The sequence below is a fragment of the Rhododendron vialii genome, chromosome 1a (assembly GCF_030253575.1).
Source record: "Rhododendron vialii isolate Sample 1 chromosome 1a, ASM3025357v1".
Classification (NCBI taxonomy): Eukaryota; Viridiplantae; Streptophyta; class Magnoliopsida; order Ericales; family Ericaceae; genus Rhododendron; species Rhododendron vialii.
In genome coordinates, this window is record NC_080557.1 from 34117142 (window position 1) to 34138129 (window position 20988).

Consider the following 20988-nt stretch of genomic DNA (forward strand, 5'->3'; position numbering starts at 1 on the left):
CCATACCCTCTACTCGATCGTGGATAGCCTGAATCCTTCGTTTACACTCGTTGTGGTCTTCCATGAGGGCCCACGAGAGTTTAGTGGCTAACTGCTTAATGTGAGCAGGAGTGATTTGGGCGAAGAGAGGAGTAGAAGAGCTGTTGTTAGCCATTGTGTAGAAACACAAGTGCTTGATCTTGTACTCAGTGTTGGTATTTGTAGACCAAAGAAGGTCTAAAGACGTGGGTTGTGGGCAGTTGCCCCGAGGGAAAATTAAGAGATGTGACAACTGATAGGGTTAGTGGGCACTCAAGTGTTGTTTCCCAAGGTACGGCGGCTAGTTTACTGCAGAACGACATCATTTGTTGTACTTAACCGTCATTAATTACTATGCATGTTCCCTAAAAGTAGAAGGGAAACGTCGCCATGAATCATGACGTGGTGATGCCATGATTATAGGCGCCCACGATCCAGATATATAGGGATCAAAGGTTTTGATCGTGTGAATTACATTTGTAAAAGGGATATGAACCAATTATGTGGATTTAGTCCTTAATTTGAACATTCACAAAATTTTGCTAAGGAAATAATCATTCCAAACAAGAAGTAAGAGAAGGGCCATTGAAGGCCTAACACCCGTTCGATTGCCATTCATAGTTTTTGGCTTGCCACCTGCTGATAGGTAATAAAACAAACAGTACTTACAATTTTGTACTGACGAAACTAGTCGATGACTGTAAAACTAAAGTTACCCATGAAGAAAGTAGGACTTAAAAGCCTCCCATTTAATTACAAGTTCATCACATTTAATCCTGTTCCTTTGCAAGTCCTCACGAGCGGCAGAAACATGAACTAAAACTCCTTTGCCTTCTTCTGCTAAACGTTTGAAGTCCTTGTCAAGTTGGCTTGTTGTTACCAGAAGATGCTCTTTCTCAGATTGCAGTTGGCCCGGTCGATGTAACAATTCCCGTTCTTCCTGATCAATAGCCACAAGTCTCGACTTCAAAGTCAAAGCATCAGTATGCATAGTCGATAACTTAACCGTCAGGTTGGAAAGGTTACCAATCAACTCCTGCTTTTGACTTATCTCTTTCTGGTAATACCGGAAAAGGCTAATGTTATCACCCAGTGATGATGCATAGTTTTCCAAAATGATTTGTTCCCTGAGGGGGAAGACATGCCTTTGAGACAAAGATTCAACACAGGCACTGAATTCTGTAGACTTCACTGTCATCAGTTCTTCAAAAGGAAGTTGAAAGAAGTCAAAGAAAACTTGAATTTCTTTTTGAGTTTCCTCACTAAATTGGAGGAAAAAGAAGGAACTACTGGATTAAGATACCCCAGTTAGAGATCGAAAGGCTTGAGAAGTTGACTCTATTTCTTCCATCAGATGGTCTAATGAATCACTTGAAGACTTAACCTGAGCCGAATCCTCCATGCCTATAGGTTTTTTTGCAGCCTTGTTCACTGAACGAGGGGATGTATTTAAAGCAAGAACCCTTGGAATACTTACAGGGTTAGGATTATTCACATCTGCTGGTGATATGACTTGATTACCAGAATGATTACCAGAAGGACTAGAGGCTACATCCTCTGCACCTTGTCCACTTCCTTTGTTAGAACTGGTTTGGGCAATGTGGGCAATCTGGACAGGACCCTCTGATGGTCCCTTCTTTTCCAATTCCTTTTCGATTGGTGCTGGTGGAGCCTCTAAATTAGGCACATCCGCCATCCAAGGAGAAGCCAATTCCTCCCTACTATCACCTTGTTGATTCAAATCAATCTTCTGAGTTTGTTGAGGAGTTGGGTCAACAGTGGTTTTCCTCCCTGGTACAGCATTGGCCGAATCTGATGCAGGTTGGTTTGTTGTGACAATGCATTGTTGGGTGGAATGTACATCAAGCCCAATATCAACTGGCATCAAAACCGTGCCCTCGCCAATTTGCAAAAAAGAACTATCGTCCTGCAGCAAAGGATTTTCTTGATGTAACAGTTTTTCTTGCAACTCTGGTAACCAATCAGCTTGATCCAAAGGATCTGATACTGCTGTATCGAAAGACTCATATTGGTCAATTGCCAATTCAGTGTCAACTGTCTCTCCTACTGAAAAGGAAGACTTTTGAATTTGTGAGGATTTTGAAGAATTTTCATCTTCCTCCATTTCTTCAAAGGCATCCACAATTTTTGTCCCTTTACCTTTCTGTAAAACAAAAAAAGAAAAGAAAAGATGAGAATACAAAGGCTTATGAAGAGTATGAGTTAATAGGGGAAAGAAGAAGGTGAAAGTGTACCCTTGGAGTCAATCTTTTATCACTCAAACTCTATTTCTTAGTGTGTTTTCTTGTCGATTGCTTCGTGGGGGTAGAGACTTCATTGACCTGTCTTTTGGATCTATCAGTGGAAGGACTTTTAGAAACTTTTTGGCTCACACCTAACTTGATTCTGAGAGTCTGCGTTCGTGGCCCAGTTTCAGAGTCTTTGATTCATTCGGCTTTCCTTTTCCTGGTATTCCCACTTGGTACAGATGATATGGGAATGACTACTCCTGCATGAGGCACAACGGCCTTGGAAGGTTCATCAGGCAGTCGAGCTGTTACCCCAACAATGTCACAATGTTAGTAGAAGAATAACTAATTTAATTAAAAACCAATGAATAGCTTTGCTTACCAGCCTTGTCCTGAAGATATTTGTATTCTGGATCAAGCCTGTACAGGCAATCCGAAAGTGAAGCACTGAAATAAAGGGCTTTCATAGTCGACCACCATTCATCAAAAGCAGGCGAAGTCCCACATTGGTCTTGAAATCAATAAACTTAAAGGCTTTCACACGATGGTGAAAATTGCTAACCATCAAGGATATCATTTGCGAATCCTTAGCCTTAATCGTTGGCCTGCTTGAGGCCATCTCAGCAACTTCTGGATGAACAAAAGGCATGGGAATGCCTTGTGAAAGGTCAAATTGTCAAGCAAATTGACAGGGAGAATAATTTTCAAAACTACAATTTCCAAAAGGAGTGTTATTCAGGGCAAAACCGACTGGGATAAGCCTTGGAAGGAGGATGCTGGCCCAGAATAACCGCTTGGAATGAGTCATTTTCTCTACAAGTTGAGGAGAGACTGATGGAATGCCCTCAAAACATGGCTTTAATCTTTCAGAGGCATATTCGAATTTATCGAATAGATAGAACACATGCCAATTCTTTTTGTTGTCTTCATAGAAGAAAGTGAAATACCTTTGAAAGGATGATTCCTCTGTTTGAGTCAGAAAACCTAAGAAGTGTTCAGCATAGCTACGGCATGTTTGCAAGGTTTCATCTGATCGAAGAGGATTATTTAGCTTAGGTTTCAGCTGAGGAAAATATGCATATAACCAAGCTTGAAAAATCCAAAAGGGACCACCACAAGCGTCTGCTATCTTCTTGTCAACAAAGGTAAACAGGCCCTTATACAGGGGTCCTAGAACGAATGGAGCAAGGGCCAACCTTTTTACTTGAGCCATTCAAACGGCCAAATTGAGATATTCTTTGGTAACCCTAAGCCCGGGAACTGCCATAAGAAATCTATAAATCCAAAATAGATAAAATGCGACTTTCTCATGAAAATAGGGTCCAGAGGCTTTGGCTCTATAGTGAGTCTTTAACCATTTTGAGTAACTAACCCCAGATGATGGAACAATAAATGGGGGATCATATGGATCAGGAGAGAGTAGGGCATTTACCTCACGGCCTAAGGAAGGAAGGCCAGTCAAATGAGAAATAACCAAGACTGTTGGAGATAATAAACCACAATGCAGAACTAGGGTATTGGACGATTTGGACCAGAAACAAGCTGCAGCGGCTAGAAGTTCAGAGTTCATTTCTAAAGGAAATTGCGAGAGTTCGATTGTCTCACGAATTCCCATTGTCTTCCAATCCTCGAAAAGAAACTTCATCATACGCCTTACCCAGTCTACCCATCCCATTTCGACGGTATGAGGCCAAGAACGAAAGCAGGTGTTCTTACCCCAGCCTGACCATTCAAGCATTGGGAGTTGTAGAATAAGTGGATCACGTTCCCCCACAGGGTAAAACTTATGGAAGGCCATTCGGAAAAGCTGACGAAAAAGCTGGGCCCAATATATAGTGAGAGCTGATGTTATCGTCGGGAATCAGAACTTGGGTGTTCTGATCAACCCCATTTCGGTACAAATCTGGAAATCGAAAAGAGTCCTTCGTTACTGACTCGGTAGTCGGATTTTCAACTGGATCGTTAGAAACCTTCAATTTGGATTTTGGTGCCATTTGGGAGTGAGCTGTTTCAGAGTTTTGGTGTGAGAAGAGACTCAAATGCGTGCCCTAAAATTTAAAGTACTCTGCCTTATATAGGCGGTGATTTACTAGGGGATTATTTACCCAAGTTAATCTCTACCCGGGTTAATCTTTAACTCAGGTAAATGTGGGGGCATTGTTTACACCATAATTTAGTATTCTAGTCTAATATGATCGATTGGGTCAAAAATGTTACACGTGTCAGCACGTTTTAGACTAGTTAATATAAATGCAATATGAAGCCTATTAAGGCAAATCAAATGGACTAATCGACGGTTAGCAATCAACTCCAGAACACGTTCCAGAGCATGAGTTACATATAGATTGTGGACAGAACAGTTAATGCAGGCAGTTGAAGCAATTACAACATTGGGAACGTGTAAGATCATGGAGAAGTAACCGCCTTGTGCAGATAGAGGAGCAAGATAAGAAAGCATGGAAGTAACCACTCAATTCAAAGCGAAGGAGGGAATTCCATTTGGTTTGAATTTCAAGTCGAAGACAGTCTATAAATACAAGAATAGAAGACATTTAGAAGGCCCAATCAATCGCCTAAAGGCTTCTACTTTTATCTGTATTTTACATTTCTTGCTCTAGGAGTAGCTTGTAACGTAACTGTCTGCTCGATTGTGTTCTCATCGTCGATCGACTTCTACCTCGAAGAATAATAAAGTCCATTTTGTTATTCTTCTTTCATCTCCATTCACTTCATTAAGTTTGCTTCCAGAGAAGTCCTGAAATACGGCAAGGAACCAAGCTCCACCACTACAAACACCCATATTCCAGCACACACACACACGCAACAACTCTTAGTCGATTCGTCGACTGCAAGTGAAAAAAAATAGACAAACTCCAGGGCAATGGAGCCGCCGAGGCCGATGATTGTGAAGACGAAGCCGGAGCGGGAAATCAATGACGACAAGAAGGTCACCGTATTCTATGGCACCGACCGGCACCATTGAAGGTTTCGCCAAAGTCGGTTTTGATGGTATTAGGGTAGTTTTTTATAATTTAATTGATAATTTAAAGTGAGATATGGTTTATGTGCTTAATTTCGTTAGATATGTAGTTAAAAATATACATATCAACATGCATTCATTAACTACATGTAGAGTACTACTTTACATTTACCATTACAAGTTAAAAAAAAATCAAATATTTATAATTACATTTGATTTTGATTACTTTTTTTTTGCTTTTTTCAATTTTTGCATGTGTGTGTATTTTCTTTGAGAGCTGTGTATTTTTTTCTATAAAAACTGTCGATGAGAATTGTGTATTTTCTATGAGAACTATGTATTTTTTTCTATGAGAACTATCTATGAAAACTGCATATTTTCTATGAGAATTGTGTATTTTAGTATGTAGTGAGGCTATTTGAACTGTGTATTTTTCTAGTTCACATAATCCAGTTTTCATAGCCTGTTCATATAGCATAAAGAACTGACAGTTCTCATAGAATTGACTATGAGAATTGGTAGTTCACATAACCAGTTCTCATAACTCAGTTCACATAACCATTCCTCATAACTCAATTCACATAACCAGTTCTCATAGCCATTCACATAGCCAATGATATTTTTGTCTGAAATAATATGGGTCAGAAATTGAGTCTGAAAATATAAATTTTACTAAAAATGGATATGTACACAAAAAGTTTAGAAGAATGGTTAAAATAGTAGAAATGCATGAAAAGTCAAGAGAAATGGCTAAAATAAAGAAAGAATATTTTTGTCAGGACTATTTGAAGTCCGAACCTAGAAAACAAGGCTGGCCTCTAAATTCCCCTTTAAAATATTGAACAAAATACTAACAAATATTTCCAAATGGAAGTCTGCTTATTGGCCTTCCGCCAATCCCAACACAAACTTTAAAATAATTGGGCAAATTTTAATTGAGCAAACATTTGAATTATACCTTAAAACCGGTTTGTTTTGAATAGCCCCCAAACGATGGATTAAGGATGTAACACGACGCTATATGAAGAGTGTCAATGTAATAGACAAAGGACAGTTAGGTATAACCTTTTGTAAAGAGAAATCAACACAAATTAACTAAGGCTTTAACCGGAGCTTATCCAATACCAATTGATAGCTTTAAAAACCAGAAGTGTTAACACCACCAAAATTCATTGACATAAGCACACAAACAATGGAAATTAATCAGTATAAACAACAATTATGCTGTAGTTCACAAGATAAAACTCAAAATTTTAGAAGGGAGACATGGTAAGTATTCTCACTGCTTGCATATGTATTAGCCCTGCTTTTTACCAGTCATATTGGCAACCACCTACAAAAATGCAAGCCGAATAATTAATCAATTTACTGAGACTAGCTGTGAATACAACATTAGGAACTTAACGATAATTTACAGGAAAAATTTGTTCTAATTGTCCACAATGTCAGAAGTCCATTTCGATGTAGATCAACCAGATCTTGGCATTATGTAGGGTGAAAATTGTAAGAGTAATTTTTTATTTAGTCATTGTGGTGGCCCACATATTTTATATGGCACATATTGATTATGAGTTTAATATAATTCTCTATATCTTTATTTTATTATATTGGTCAAATAGAGAGGTTATACGCTATATTTTGATGGGAAGTTAGTATCAATGTTTAATAAGGAAACCGGTCCTCTAAGAGTGTATCTAGGGTTCCATCAAATTAACGTGATATACTAAGAGGCTAGAAAGTAAGGCAAGAGAGGGAAACCTGCTTTCCATCTAGGGCTTAATGCTCTAGCGATATTATGGTTGGTTCAATTAATCACTGGATCGCTCAAGTTCCGCATTATTGGATCTGGGTACGCCTTTCTTGTTTATTTAGTTTCCGCTTAATGGTTGTATTGTGATAATCATGGTAGTTCTAGATCCTGGTATAATGTAGGGTGTTAATTATCTAACACCATAAAAATTAAAACTTACATGTGGTATCAAAGCTATTGGTTTGTGAACATCATGATTTTTCGTTATTGAATGATTAACTTGCTGTTTCAACTTTACGGCAACTTCAATTGGTGCATGAATTCGGTCATAATTCCCATTACGTTTTTACTTAATAAAAAGTTGGAATATTACGCATATATCCTGTAACGGTTGGCCGATTTTCGATCATAAAATTGATCATGATAGTGATGGGGTATTAATTGGATGCATGGATTTCGTGGAGTCTAATACAGTAGTACATAGATTTGATGTCTTATGAATTTGATGTTAAGGCCATGAATGTATTATGTACATATGCTGCTATAGTGCTATGCATGGATCATGGTGCCCATATTGTCTTCTTATGAGAATTGTTTTTGTGGATTCTTGAAACTTACAATTTTGTACTGAGATTATGCTAACCCCACACAAAGAGAATTAATTTGGCCTTAATGACGTGCTTGTATGCCATGGCTGTAAAAATACGTGTTTTGGTGGGTTTACTTTGTTGTCTCATGATCCGGTTGTGATTCTATCCCGTAGCGCGGCAGTACGTACGCCATGAACGTCGTTAAATTCCATTTGATTACGGTCGATTGATTTTATGTTTTGTCCATTGTGTGTACGGGGACTTGATGAATTACAGTCATGAGGAATTGTGAATAATTTTGTTTTATTCACCTAATGATTATCTGAAAATTATTGTTTTGATTTGTTATTTACATTATGATGGATTTGGTAGTCACCAAAGTGACCCAAATCAGTATGGCTCGTAGATATTAAGTCATGTTAGAAAATTTATTTGTGAAAATTTTATTATTCACTTTATGTCCATAAAGAAAGTTACTGATTTGAATCTATATTATAGGAGATTTGGTAGTCACCAAAGTGACCGATCATAATGATTCTCATAGATATCAAATCATATTATGGAATTGTGAATAATCTAAGATTTTTCTAATGTCCATGAAATGATCACTATTTTGATTTGACTCTATATAAGGATATGGTTTGGGCTAAATCAATCCAACCGGCATGTTGATACTTTTCTTCTTGTTTTTTCACCTAAAGTTAATGCAAAAGTCATTATCTTGATTGAAATCTTTATTAAGATGCGGTTTGGTAGTCACCAAAGTGGCCCAACTGGAATGTTTCATAGATTTCAATTAAATTACTGAAACTTAACACTTATTTTATTTGATATTTTTATTACGATATGGTTTGGTAGTCACCAAAGTGGCCCAACTGGAATGATTCATAAATATCAAGTTATATATGAAACTTATTCCCATTCCTAAGTGTTAAGAATAATGACTTTACAAATCGCAGTTCTCTAGTTGCATGGATATTAGGTAGGCCCAAAGGTGCACCACTTCTAAGTGATTAGTGAATTGGAATATGATAATTTATAAGTATTCATAATTGAGATTGGATTTGGATACTCAAAGGTAACAAACCTACTTAATTATGAATCCTTATCGATTAGTCCTATTGGTGAAAGGGACTCACCATAACTGTTAATAATGTAACATTAGATGAACCCAAAGGCAGATCACCGTTGCACTATATATTATTGTATGGACAAATTTTATTTTCTCAATTTATTGGTAACTCAAAGCATTATTGTAATGAGCATATGTTATGTGTGCATTGTCAATATATTTGTTTCACATTCACATGCTTAGTCTGTTTTGTTTTAATTTAAATGATTGAGTTTCTCATATTGAAAAGGACAAGTTTAGTTTTATTTTTGAAACTAGATCTTGATAAAGTATTGATTCTTGAGAATTCTTCTATTTGTTTTTTCAAGTTGAGAATTGCAAAATAATTTTATTTTTATTTTGGTAAAGTATGAATGAAATAAAATAGACTAGGCCTTATGTTTACGTGAATGTTTAAGATGAGCACTATTATGTTTATTGTGCTTGAAATGTCTGAGAATGCCATTAAAATGTTATATTTGGCTTACTCAACTAAAGTATTTGAGAATTAAAGTAAAGGAAGCCTAAGTGGGACATGAAGTTGGCATTATGTAGTGCCAATGAGTCTACTAATGATTTTATACTCGAAAGAATGTAAGGGTAATGATATATGTCCCTTCTGTAAATAGTTGATGCATTATCAAAAAGTTTGCCATAAACGTAGGAAGTGATTCAAAAGGGGAAATTGATTACTAATGTTGTATATTTCGAATCAAACCTAGCTAATTATAAGTCCTTCAACTATGAAGTGATTTGATTATGAGCTACTACTTATGTTTATAAACCAAAATGCGGGGAGATTTGAAGTTATTGAAAATATAAGCCTATTGAGTTCTAAAGAATTGGATTACAGTTTTTATAGTTTTTATTAAAAGAGCTTTATGACTTATCGTTTGTTATTTAAGAATTGGTCATCATTTTGTGGTTTCTATAATGTTTACAAATTTAGTTTCCTTTGTTCGAACTAAATTTTATTGTTATGTTTTTCAAGTTTTGAAACCAAATTTTATGGTAATTGAAAAATACCAATTATTGTCTTATGGTATTTTATTACTCCCTCTGTCCCATAATATTTGTCCGGTCCGCGAAACGAGGACTACAAAATAATGCATTTCTTTCGAGAAAAAATTTAAATTTTTTTCATAAGTTAAAAGAACTCGTCGAGATCTAGTAAATTGTTGAATTTTTTTTCAACTTTTCTTACAAAAATAGTATTATTTTTACGTCTCCGTTTTGCAGAGCGGACAAATATTATGGGACGGAGGGAGTATGTTTGAATGAACAAAAATTTGATGGCCATTTTATTAAGAACTCTCCTTATGTTGCATCATAATGTTAGTTTAGTTAGTAGTCTCATGAATGAAAATTACTTCATCTTGTAACATTGGCAATTAAAACTATGTTTCAATCAAGCATATTAAGAGATTGATATATAATAGAAATTTTATTAATCTCTTGTATGTGTGATTTGCATTAAGTACAAGCAAATCATATTCAGTAAGGAGTAAGTCACAAGAAATGACAGGCTTCTTAAGTGATTCATATAAACATGAATTTTTTACATCTTTTGATGAATAGACCTACTTTATCACATGTAGATGGTTTTTCGCATTATGTTAGCTTTTCTATTGCATAAAGATCTTAATCAATGAATACTCTTAAGGTATACATTGTTGAAGTAGAAAGTGCAAGTAGAAAAATAACGAAAAAGTCATTAGAGAGGACATGGGTGATAAATATTTTGGAAGGTTTGTTCAACATAGCAGAATGTTGTACCTGAAAGGTAATCGTACTTTATTAGATATGGTTAGAAGTACGTCTGTAACTCCAAAATACCCATAATATAGTGGATATAAAAATTCTCCAAAGATCTCTGCATTTATGTGAATCTAATTTCTCGTAAGGCAGTTTCAAATACTTCTTTTGAACTGTGGATAGGAAGGAACCTGAACTTAGGACACTTGAACGTTTAAGGTTGTCGAGCAGAGGCTAGAATTTTAATTCACATGATAGAATTTGAATTTTAGAATGAGCTATGGTGACCTTATTGTTTGCTTTAGAAGATTCAAAGGGTATGAGTTTTACTATTTAACCATAGTACAAGAATTATAGAAATCGGTCATTCAAATTCGTTAGGAATGGTGAAATCAGTGGGAGTGATAAACCATGTAATATGGTTATCTAAAAGTTAGGGTATAAGTTTCTTTATCCATAACTTAGAATGATGTTGTTCTTATAATCACTCCATTACGAGATTAACACCAATGAAGAAATTGTAGAACAATCAAGGAAGATAGCATTAAGAATATCTCGAAGGCACGTGAGATTGGCTATTTCCATGATTATTTGATTTGCCTACAAGAATGTGTTTTGATCCGATTTTATTTTCACAAGCCGCGTAACGTGATAATTTTACTAAATGAATTGATGCCATGAATGATGAGTTCAATCAATGGAACATAACGAAGTTTGAAATTTCATTGGATTGCCATAAGGATACAAGAAAGTATGTTGTAAGTGGGTCTTCAAGACTACTTTTGACTTAGATGGAAATATAGAACGATATAAAGTCAAACTTGTGGCCAAGGATTACACTCAGAAAGGAGGTGTAATTTTATGGAGCCATTCTTTCTTGTATTCGAGAAGAACTCGCTGAAAAATTATTGTGGCATTGGTAGGTAACTCTTAATGTTTAGGAGTTACGTTTGGACGTGAAAATAAGCTTTTGAATGAAAGCTTAGATGATATAATTTATATGAATCAACCTAAGGTTTCTCAACTAAAGTAAAAGAGCACTTGGTTGCAAATCTAGGAAGTCAACTTATGGATGTAAATAAGCTCCCTGCCATTGATTTCTTATGTTTGCTGATACCATTGGTTTCTTTGGAATTAAAAAATATATATATTATTAACTAGTATATATATCCAAAGATCAGTGGGAGTAAGTTTATATTTTTTTGACATGTACGTTAACGGTATTTTGCTTGCTGTAGTGATATTTAGTGTTTGCACTTAAAAGTTTTTCTCATGAACTTTTAAATTAAAGGTTATTTGCTCACATTGAGGAAGTCTAATGGTCTTGAGTTTATAAGATACTCGGATTCAGATTTTGTTTGAAGTTTTGGTAGTAGAAAGTTTACTTTTGATTAGTTGTTCCTATTATGTGAAGGAGCAAACAAAAGTTTTAAAGTAGCTATCATTACTTTATCCATTATGTTAGTTGAATTATGGCATGTTTTGAGGCCATGTTCATGAATAGCAATTGGGAAATGTATCTTAGGATTTGGGGCTGTTGACACCATTACCAAGTCGCTAAAAGTTTATGATTCTGCAACTATTTTCTTTTCTAAGAAAAATTTCAGAAACAAAAGTGTCACTAAAGGCATAAGCACAAAGCTTATGATTGCAGATCCACTTATGAAGGGGTTAACGCAAGGACATTTAAGATATATGCTAATTGAATGAGTCTAGCATACCCCATAACAGTTGTAATTTATTTTTACGAATTGCATTACGTTGACGATGTTATTCGACACTTTGAGAGATCTCACTTATGTGTTTCTGATAATTCCCTGTAATGAACAGTGTACGTACATGTATGTGAATGATTAATGATTACATGAATAGTCTTTGTCAAAAGACATTATTGTTGGACCTTATGAAATCACTTCTCACTTAAAGACTATGTTAAGTAGTTTGCTAGTTTTGTAGTACATAGAAGGGACTATGTCATTGTGATGTAAAACCGCCATGACTCACACTAGTGAGTTGTTTAATAATAGTATTATGGTTATGATCAAATTAAGAAGGATGTGATATGGACTTATGGCGCGCCTTATGTTTACCTTGTTAAATTCTACTTAAGTTATCATATGGGCCAAGTGGGAGAATGTAAGACTTATTTTTGATTTAGTTATTGTGGTGGCCCACATATTTTATATGACACATATTGATTATGAGTTTAATATAATTCTCTATATCTTTATTTTATTTTATCGGTCAAATAGAGAGGTCGTTTCCTAAATATGCTACACTTTGATGGGAAGTTAGTATCAATGTTTAATAAGGAAACCGGTCCTCTCTCTGCCTATAAAAGAGTGTGTCTAGGGTTCCATCAAATTAACGTGATATACTAAGAGGCTAGAAAGTAAAGCAAGAGAGGGAAACCTGCTTTCCATCTAGGGCTTAATGCTCTAGCGATATTATGGTTGGTTCAATTAATCACTGGATCACTCAAGTTCCACATTACTGGATTCGGGAACGCCTTTCTTGTTTATTTAGTTTCCGCTTAATGGTTGTATTGTGATAATCATGGTAGTTCTAGATCTGGCATAACGTAGGGTGTTAATTATCTAACACCATAAAGATTAAAACTTACAAAAACATGTAGCTGCAAACCTCTATTCTTACATTAGCACATCTAACTACAACATTAAGAGTACCACCACAGCTCGGTCGGAATAATATACGATTTCAAGGGATGAGCAACCGGCTAAGATTCTTAAATGATCAAATTGCTCCGTTGTCCAGTATCTTGCTCTTTTAACTTACAAAAAATACTGAAGTTTTAACTACCATACAAGAACAGAGTTTTAACTTCCAGAAACTGTTGGAATTTTTGGGAACAACGGAAGCAAATAATAAAAGAAATAAAAAATATGCTTTTTGGAGATGTAGGGGCGGAGCCCTACAGAGCTCCTACAGAACTATAACTTGGCTTGATTGTAGAGAATATGACTCTAATAGTATTTCTGATTGTATTACCATTGTATTAAAACAATAACATAGAGCGTCCTTTTATAGGACTACATGGATTAATCTAGAGGATGAATCACTAGTCCCTAGATGACTTTACATCTCCCAATGTGATAAAACTAAACATTATCATGTATCTAATCAAAGATACATGCATCCCCAATTATTAAGAAAATTATGGATTACAAGTTCCAACACCCCCCCTTAATTCAAAATTTTCGCATCCTTTGCCTTTGTCTGGATTTTTGCAATTTCATTCTTAAGAGCCTTGTTTTCTTGAAGTGCTTCGACCAACGCGAGGTCAACTTGTTCGAGATGTTGACGATACATTTCCTTGTCATGAAGGTTGAAATCATCAACTTCAAAATTTAGATAATTCTTCAAGTGCTCAATGGCAATTTTAGCAGCCTCTTGCTCTGCATCAATCTTCTTTGTGTGAGGAGAGCTGTGAAGTATGATTGAACTGTCTTCAACAGCATTATCTCGAATCTCAACACTTGCCCGGAATTTTTTCCCTACAGTTTGGTAGGATTCCCACATTGGTGGTGCGATGTGGAATTTTTCCACAATCTCATTCAAGAGATTCTTGAATGAAATTTTGACGACGACGGTCGTATTTTGGTTCTCTATGATCCTGCAAAATAGTTGAACACTCAAACAACTTTTCAATTTGGCTGCGGCCCATTTTTTGTTGTTGGGAGATTGGCTCCCTTTTTGGGTGTCATTGGACAAGCCTAAATTTCTTTTTGGAGAAGCGAAAAAAGATCGACTTCCCAACATGCTCATTGCCATTTGGCTTTTTTTTTAAACTTTGTAGCAATTGGCTACCATGAAATTTTTGATTTTTCTAAAAAAGCTTTTTGCATTGGATCATGGGAACATTTTTTTAAAATTTTCAAAATACAGATGATGCAGGCAAAAAACATTTATGAGGTTGAGCACAAAAGTAATAGGGGGTAGGAATGGAATCACTTGATTACCCCCAGATAATGAACGCAACCCGCTCTGATACCATGTTGGAATTTTTGGGGACAGCGGAAGCAAATAATAAAAGAAATAAAAAAGATGCTTTTGGAGATGTAGGGGCGAAGCCCTACAGAGCTCCTTCAGAACTATAACTTTACCAAAGAGGGCTTGATTGTAGAGAATATGACTCTAATAGTATTTCTGATTGTATTAAAACAATAACATAGAGCGTCCTTTTATAAGACTATATGGATTAATCTAGAGGATGACACTACAAGAAAAAGTATGTTTAATGACGAAAAAGTGGTGACAAAATTTAATTTCGTCGCTAAATGAGTATATTTGGCGACGAAAAAATAAATTCGTCATTGTTTTGACAACTTCCGCGATGAAATTATTTCGTCACCAATTATAACTATTTAGTGACGAAAAAGACATTTTTGTCACTAAAGGCACCTATTTGGTGACAAAATAAAATTTTCGTCTCTAAAAGAGTAAAAAATGAGACGAAATTATTTTTTGTCGCCAAAGATAACTATTCGGTGACGAAAAAAATATTTTGTCACCAAATGAACCAATTTGGCGACGAAAAATATTTTCGTCTTCTTTTTACGTTTTCAGTGGCGAAAAATTTATCCTTTGATGACGAAATTTATGAATTACGCTTTGTCACCAAATATATTTCTGGCATAACTCTTTGCTCAAAACTTTGATTGAGATAATTTAAATTGGATTTGAACAATAACATAAAGAGCTACTACTTTAATGTTTATCAAAATTGTTAATTTTAATGTTTAATGGTTCAAAATGCCATTCGAAATATATTTTAATATTAAATATATGTGTTAAGGATTAAATATTTCAAACATATGCTGAAAAGTTTGTGTGGTGTAGTTGGTTAAAGCTTGCGTGCAAAATCTAGGAGACTCGGGTTCGAAACCCAGTTGGAGCAAGAAAGTGAGATTTTTTTCACATATAAGTATGTCTTTTGTGACAAAAAATTTCGTCATCGATGGGCCACCTTTGACGAGCCGAAGGGGAATAATTTGTGACGAAATTTTTTGTCGTCAAAAAAGCACAATAGGTGACGAAGAAAATTTCGTCACCAAGTAATTTTTCCGTGACGAAATTTTTTGTCACCAAAAGCCACTATAAGTGACGAAAAATAGATTTCGTCACCAGGTAGGAATCCTCGACAACCTTGAGTCGACAAATTTTTTTTCGTCACCTATATTATTTGTGACGAAAAACATACAATTTGTTACGATTTTCATTCGTCACCCAATGCAATTTTTCTTGTAGTGTGAATCACTAGTCCCTAGATGACTTTACATCTCCCAATGTGATAAAACTAAACATTATCATGTATCTAATCAAAGATACATGCATCCCCAATTATTAAGAAAATTATGGATTACAAGTTCCAACAGAAACATCAGCAAAAGCCACAGAATCCATCCAAAGTATGTACGTACAAGCTTGTATAGTAATTGGCAAGCGGACAATGTATTTTATCTTACTATAAAAGGTGCTAGAAACTGTAGTACTCCTCACCTCCTTCAAAGCAGGTAGCGGTGCTTGCTTGGGTGTTTCAAAAGAGTCAAGTATGGGCCTTACTCTACAGCCGGAAGGAAGAGGCCTGGAATATTCACGACAGAGGAACTAGTAAGGCTAAACAACCCTTGCGACTACCTTCATCCAACATAATATAAATCCACTCCCTCCTAAATTGTTACTAACAAAAAGTTGTTTGTTATGGACCACGAAACTTCGAAATATTAAAGCTAGGAACCACGACAAACTTTTATCTCATTAAGTAAGCTCCATTTTATTCTAGACAAAGAAATAAACAATGTTGGAATCTTGCAAACAGGATAACGTACGGCTTGGATTTGGTACAAATATCTTTGACTCACAACCAATAAATCATAAATAGGAATGTTAACTGTATTAAAGCTCCTTCAACTAACATGACATGCAAAGTACAAGATACTTAAGTCAACTAGTAAAGAACCACGGCCTATATAGTGCAGTACTTGGTTGCCTACCACTCCCCTCCTTTCAGGAGGCAGAGGTTCGGGCCCCTCTGTTGGCGGTTTGGGGTCCGGCCATCAGGGCTATGTATAGTTTCTGCACCCCCTGTGCTAACCTAACACACCCTGCTAAGCCCCGCTAACTATACCGTGTGTCAAAAAAAAAAAAAAAGAAGTCAACTTGTATGTGCTAGCCTTACGTTAAAATTCCTTAATAGCCACAAATTTCAAATTTGACTTTATCAGGTTCCCCTAATAGTAGAAAACAAGAAGAAAAAATTCTGCGTAACCTATCAAGTTAACCTGCCAGTAGCACCTTCGAGGGTTGGATCAACCAAAATAAGAGGAAAATCACCCTTTTTTACTCTCTACGGGTTGGTCAAAAGAAATTTTAGAGGATACGTATACCTATAATTTTAAGTTTGAGGAGCAGATTTGTACGTCTTCATCGAACGCTATTCAAATTTATCAATGCACTTACGATTGGGAGATCTCTACATACCGAAGGAGGTACTGTAGCAAACTTAATTGTTCGCTTGCAGTGGCATCAAATGACTGAATACTGACTTCCATTTTGGTGTTTGTGCTCGATTGTCGGTCATTTGAGAGTAGGACGCTAAGAATTGAAGCACGGATATATCTACTGGCCTCCATATCCGTATCCAACACATGGCGGTCACAGACAATATGACACTCTCTGGACATGTGTAGGATATGTCTAAATTCTTGTCCAATCTTAGTATTATATTTATTTTACTCACACACACATTAAGTTATAACTTGTATTTATATTTATATTCATACTATATTTATTTTCCTCTAGGATATGTTGGCGACACTTTTGGAACATGTTAAGAACACATTAAAATGTTACTCCCTCTGTCCCATAATATTTGTCCGCTCTGCAAAACGGAAACGTAAAAATAATACTATTTTTGTAAGAAAAGTTGAAAAAAAATTCAACAATTTACTAGATCTCGACGAGTTCTTTTAACTTATGAAAAAAATTTAAATTTTTTCTCGAAAGAAATGCATTATTTTGTAGTCCTCGTTTCGCGGACCGGACAAATATTATGGGACAGAGGGAGTAAAATATACTAACGTTTAATTAAACTCGGCCCAAAGTGGAAATTTTTTCCTAGATGTTTAGTTCATGTATGCTAATATATAGTTCACAGTATGTATTCTTAATTTATCCAGATTTAGGAATACGACAATATTTGGAAGAAGTGACCAATGACTATACACCACTAAGAAAAATAAGTACTTATTTTAGAAAAATAACCTTTGACTTCTGCAACAACTCATTGTGTTCAAAATTTTCCTTATTAAAATAGATACGAATGCTTTTCTTTTGCCAAAAAAATAATAATATGATAATGGTTTCATTGGATTAGCGGTAGAATTTTTTTTTTGTTACTTCGGAAATTCGCGGTAGAATATTATCGAAAAAACATTTTACTCAATTTTTGGGGCTTGGTTGAATCCAACAGGTGAATATTTTCACAGTAAAATAATTTATGTAGAAACAATTATTTCTACAACCACAAATATTTACACAAATACACACATTTTTTGGTAGGGTTTGTGGGGGTCGCTTTCTTCGTGATCTTTCCTGTGTGCCTTTCTCAGTTTGCTGGACTGTAGAAGACGGCGTTGAGCTTGGAGTACCTGCAGAACCGAAGGGGGATGTTCCTCCGGGAAGAAGCTCCGACGAACTTGTTAGTAAGTGGAGAAGACAAGAAGAAATTTAGTAAGAAATATGCTAGTAGAGAGGAAAGAGTGCTGTTGTGAAGGAGTTCGATCAGATCTTTCTCGTAGTGATAATGCCCTTCTATTTATAGGCGAAGGGGTAGAGTGTTAAGCAAGATGGCTCTGCTTTCCATGCGTCGAGTAACGCTCGGATGATGTCATGTAGCAGAGCTATTTAATAAGCGCCGCTTCCCCAGATCTTACAGAGTCACATGGGTCGATGTCAGAAAGGTCACATCGCTCAGAGATGTCACTTCGAATATCAGAAAAGACAGCTTACTTATCAATAGATATTTTTGGAAGGTTCCATAAACGACTGTACTTGGCGGAACTCCTTCCTGATGGAGGAAGCTACTCCGAGCATTTGGTGTGCTCTCCGAAGAACAACCTCGCCGAACGAGAAGATATCCTTGGGCAGAAGATAGGACTGCCGAGCGAGTTCGAGGTTATGTGCGTTCGGATGGACGTACAGCGTTCGGTGAAGCACCCGGGGATCCATCTATCCATCGGAAGATTAACGGTACATCACACCTAAGCTCATCTTTATTTACAGATGAACTGAGACAACTGGACAACGGGTTAAATAGCGTGTGAACCTGTTCCCCCCCATTGGACCTTGAGAACCTTATGAACCTTCGGATATTTTGGCCCCTTACAATAGCCCCTCAACTCCTGCTTTACTTGCTTGGAAGGGAAGGAGGAGTTGAATAACAAGTGGCTGAACGTCAATGCATAACCGAAGAACGAATGACTGGACGAATCGTTGAAGTTGTTGAACGGATAAAAATGCTTGGAACTTTTTGACATGTGCTTGCAGCTTTCATTTAATGCCTCTGTAACCGCCGATTTGAAATATTGCCAGGTGTCACGATTACATTGGGTGGTGGTACGGCACGTTTCGTTGCTTACCACGTGTCCTTCATCGAGCGTCACATCAATCTCCCACTCAGATCCAACGGCCGGGGTTCAATACCGCTTCGAATTTCGCACTTAGTATAAAAGGGCGGGGGATGGAGAGAGAAAATCACTTTTTCCCCCATTCTCAATCATTTTCCCTGTTCAAGCGACGTTCGAAACCAGAGATCGCCAGAAATCTGCAGATTAGAAGGGTTTGATCACAGATTTTTCTCGATTTTTTAGGTATTTCTCGAGCTCTAACACTTGTCGATGCATTTTGGTTATTTTTGAATGCCTCTAGCCCCCTTAAAGTTGGCTTTTTTTCTTTTTCGCTTGGACTGAAACAGTTACCTAATCTCCCAGATGTTCATGTGTTCTTCCGAACGCATGTTAATCTTCAACTCGTGTTCTTCCGAACACGAGGGCACCTCTAAACATGAGTTTTTTCCAAAGGAATACTCATTAAGAAGCTTGGTAATACGTATTAAGCTTTTTAACCACTGGTTTCTTCATTGGAGACATGTAGGGTTCCCAATCATTTCCTCGAGCGGTAAGGAATCCTACCTTCGGAATTTCTGCCGAAGGGTGACCGTTCGGGTAGTAACTGAGTAGACTAGAAATCTCTCAGAATAACATAGAACACCGAACATAGGCACTTAGACTCCTGGCCATGCAAATCGCTAACGGTCTTATCCCATGCACTTATTTGTTTCTAGGTATGGAATCCTCGAAATCAACTTCTTTGGGTGAATCTTATCAATCGGTGGATACCGGGGCGTCGGACTTCGGTAGAGTTGATCTTGAATTAGTCGAAGTAATCAGAGACTTTGCCCGGAGCTACCGAACAGGGCCGAGCGGTGGGGTTCCCGAAGGAGTAGAAGGGATCGACTATCCCGCCAGGGTAATTCCCCTCCGAACAATGGGACCTGACCCCAATATTATAGATATAGACGACAAATCATCTGATAGAGAACTTCCACACGACGAAGTGGAAGAGGAAGAAGACGCCGAGGGGGCAGACGAAGCTGAATCCGAAAGAGAAACTCATGTTGCTTCGTCAAGTCGAACGAACGAGGAAACCAGCGTCGTCGGAGAGTCTTTGTCGCAAGCTCCAAAGGTGAAGAGAAAAATTGTTCAATTGGATCCCGACGTAATTCCCGACCGAACGAGGAGGGACCCCTGCCCTTATTTGGAATGCTTTCAAGATGAGAAGAGCTTAAACCTCTTCCGAGCTGTTTACGACGTTCCTGATGAAGTCGTTATCACGCCGGTCCGGGGCCCCCGAATAAGATATAGTGACGAACACATCACCATACCCTTGATGGCAATTACGGAAGGGGGTCTACGGTTCCCGATGCATAGAGTCTTGAGAGAGATCCTTCACCGTTTCAATCTCACTCCATGCCAGTTGAGTGTGAACTCTTACCGTATCATTCACTCGGTAATCAAGCTTGCCGAGGTAAAGATGTTCAGACTCGAAGCCTACCATTTTTTTGAAAATTACATGATGTCGCGGAACGTTAGGTATTCCTGGTACTACCTGTGCTCCCGAAGGAAGATGGAAAAAATCATCCCCGAGGGTATGTACGACTCGAAGAAATGGGCCTCCGACTACGTTGATGTTCGGGGAAATTTCCAATTCCCTGAACTAGAGTATGGTCAGTTCGAAATCGCCACGCGAAGGGGGACTTCGAGTAAGAACATTTACTCGTCATTTTGGTGTTATTCCTACTATTGTTCTTATTATACTTATATCCATTGTTTTTGCTGTGTTTTTCTTCGGCAGATACTACCAAGCTCAATAAAATTCTCTTAAGGGCGGCGAGGGGCTGTGGTCTAGCTGATTCTCTCCTTACCATTCCAGCGGAGGAAAGGGACACCCCAACA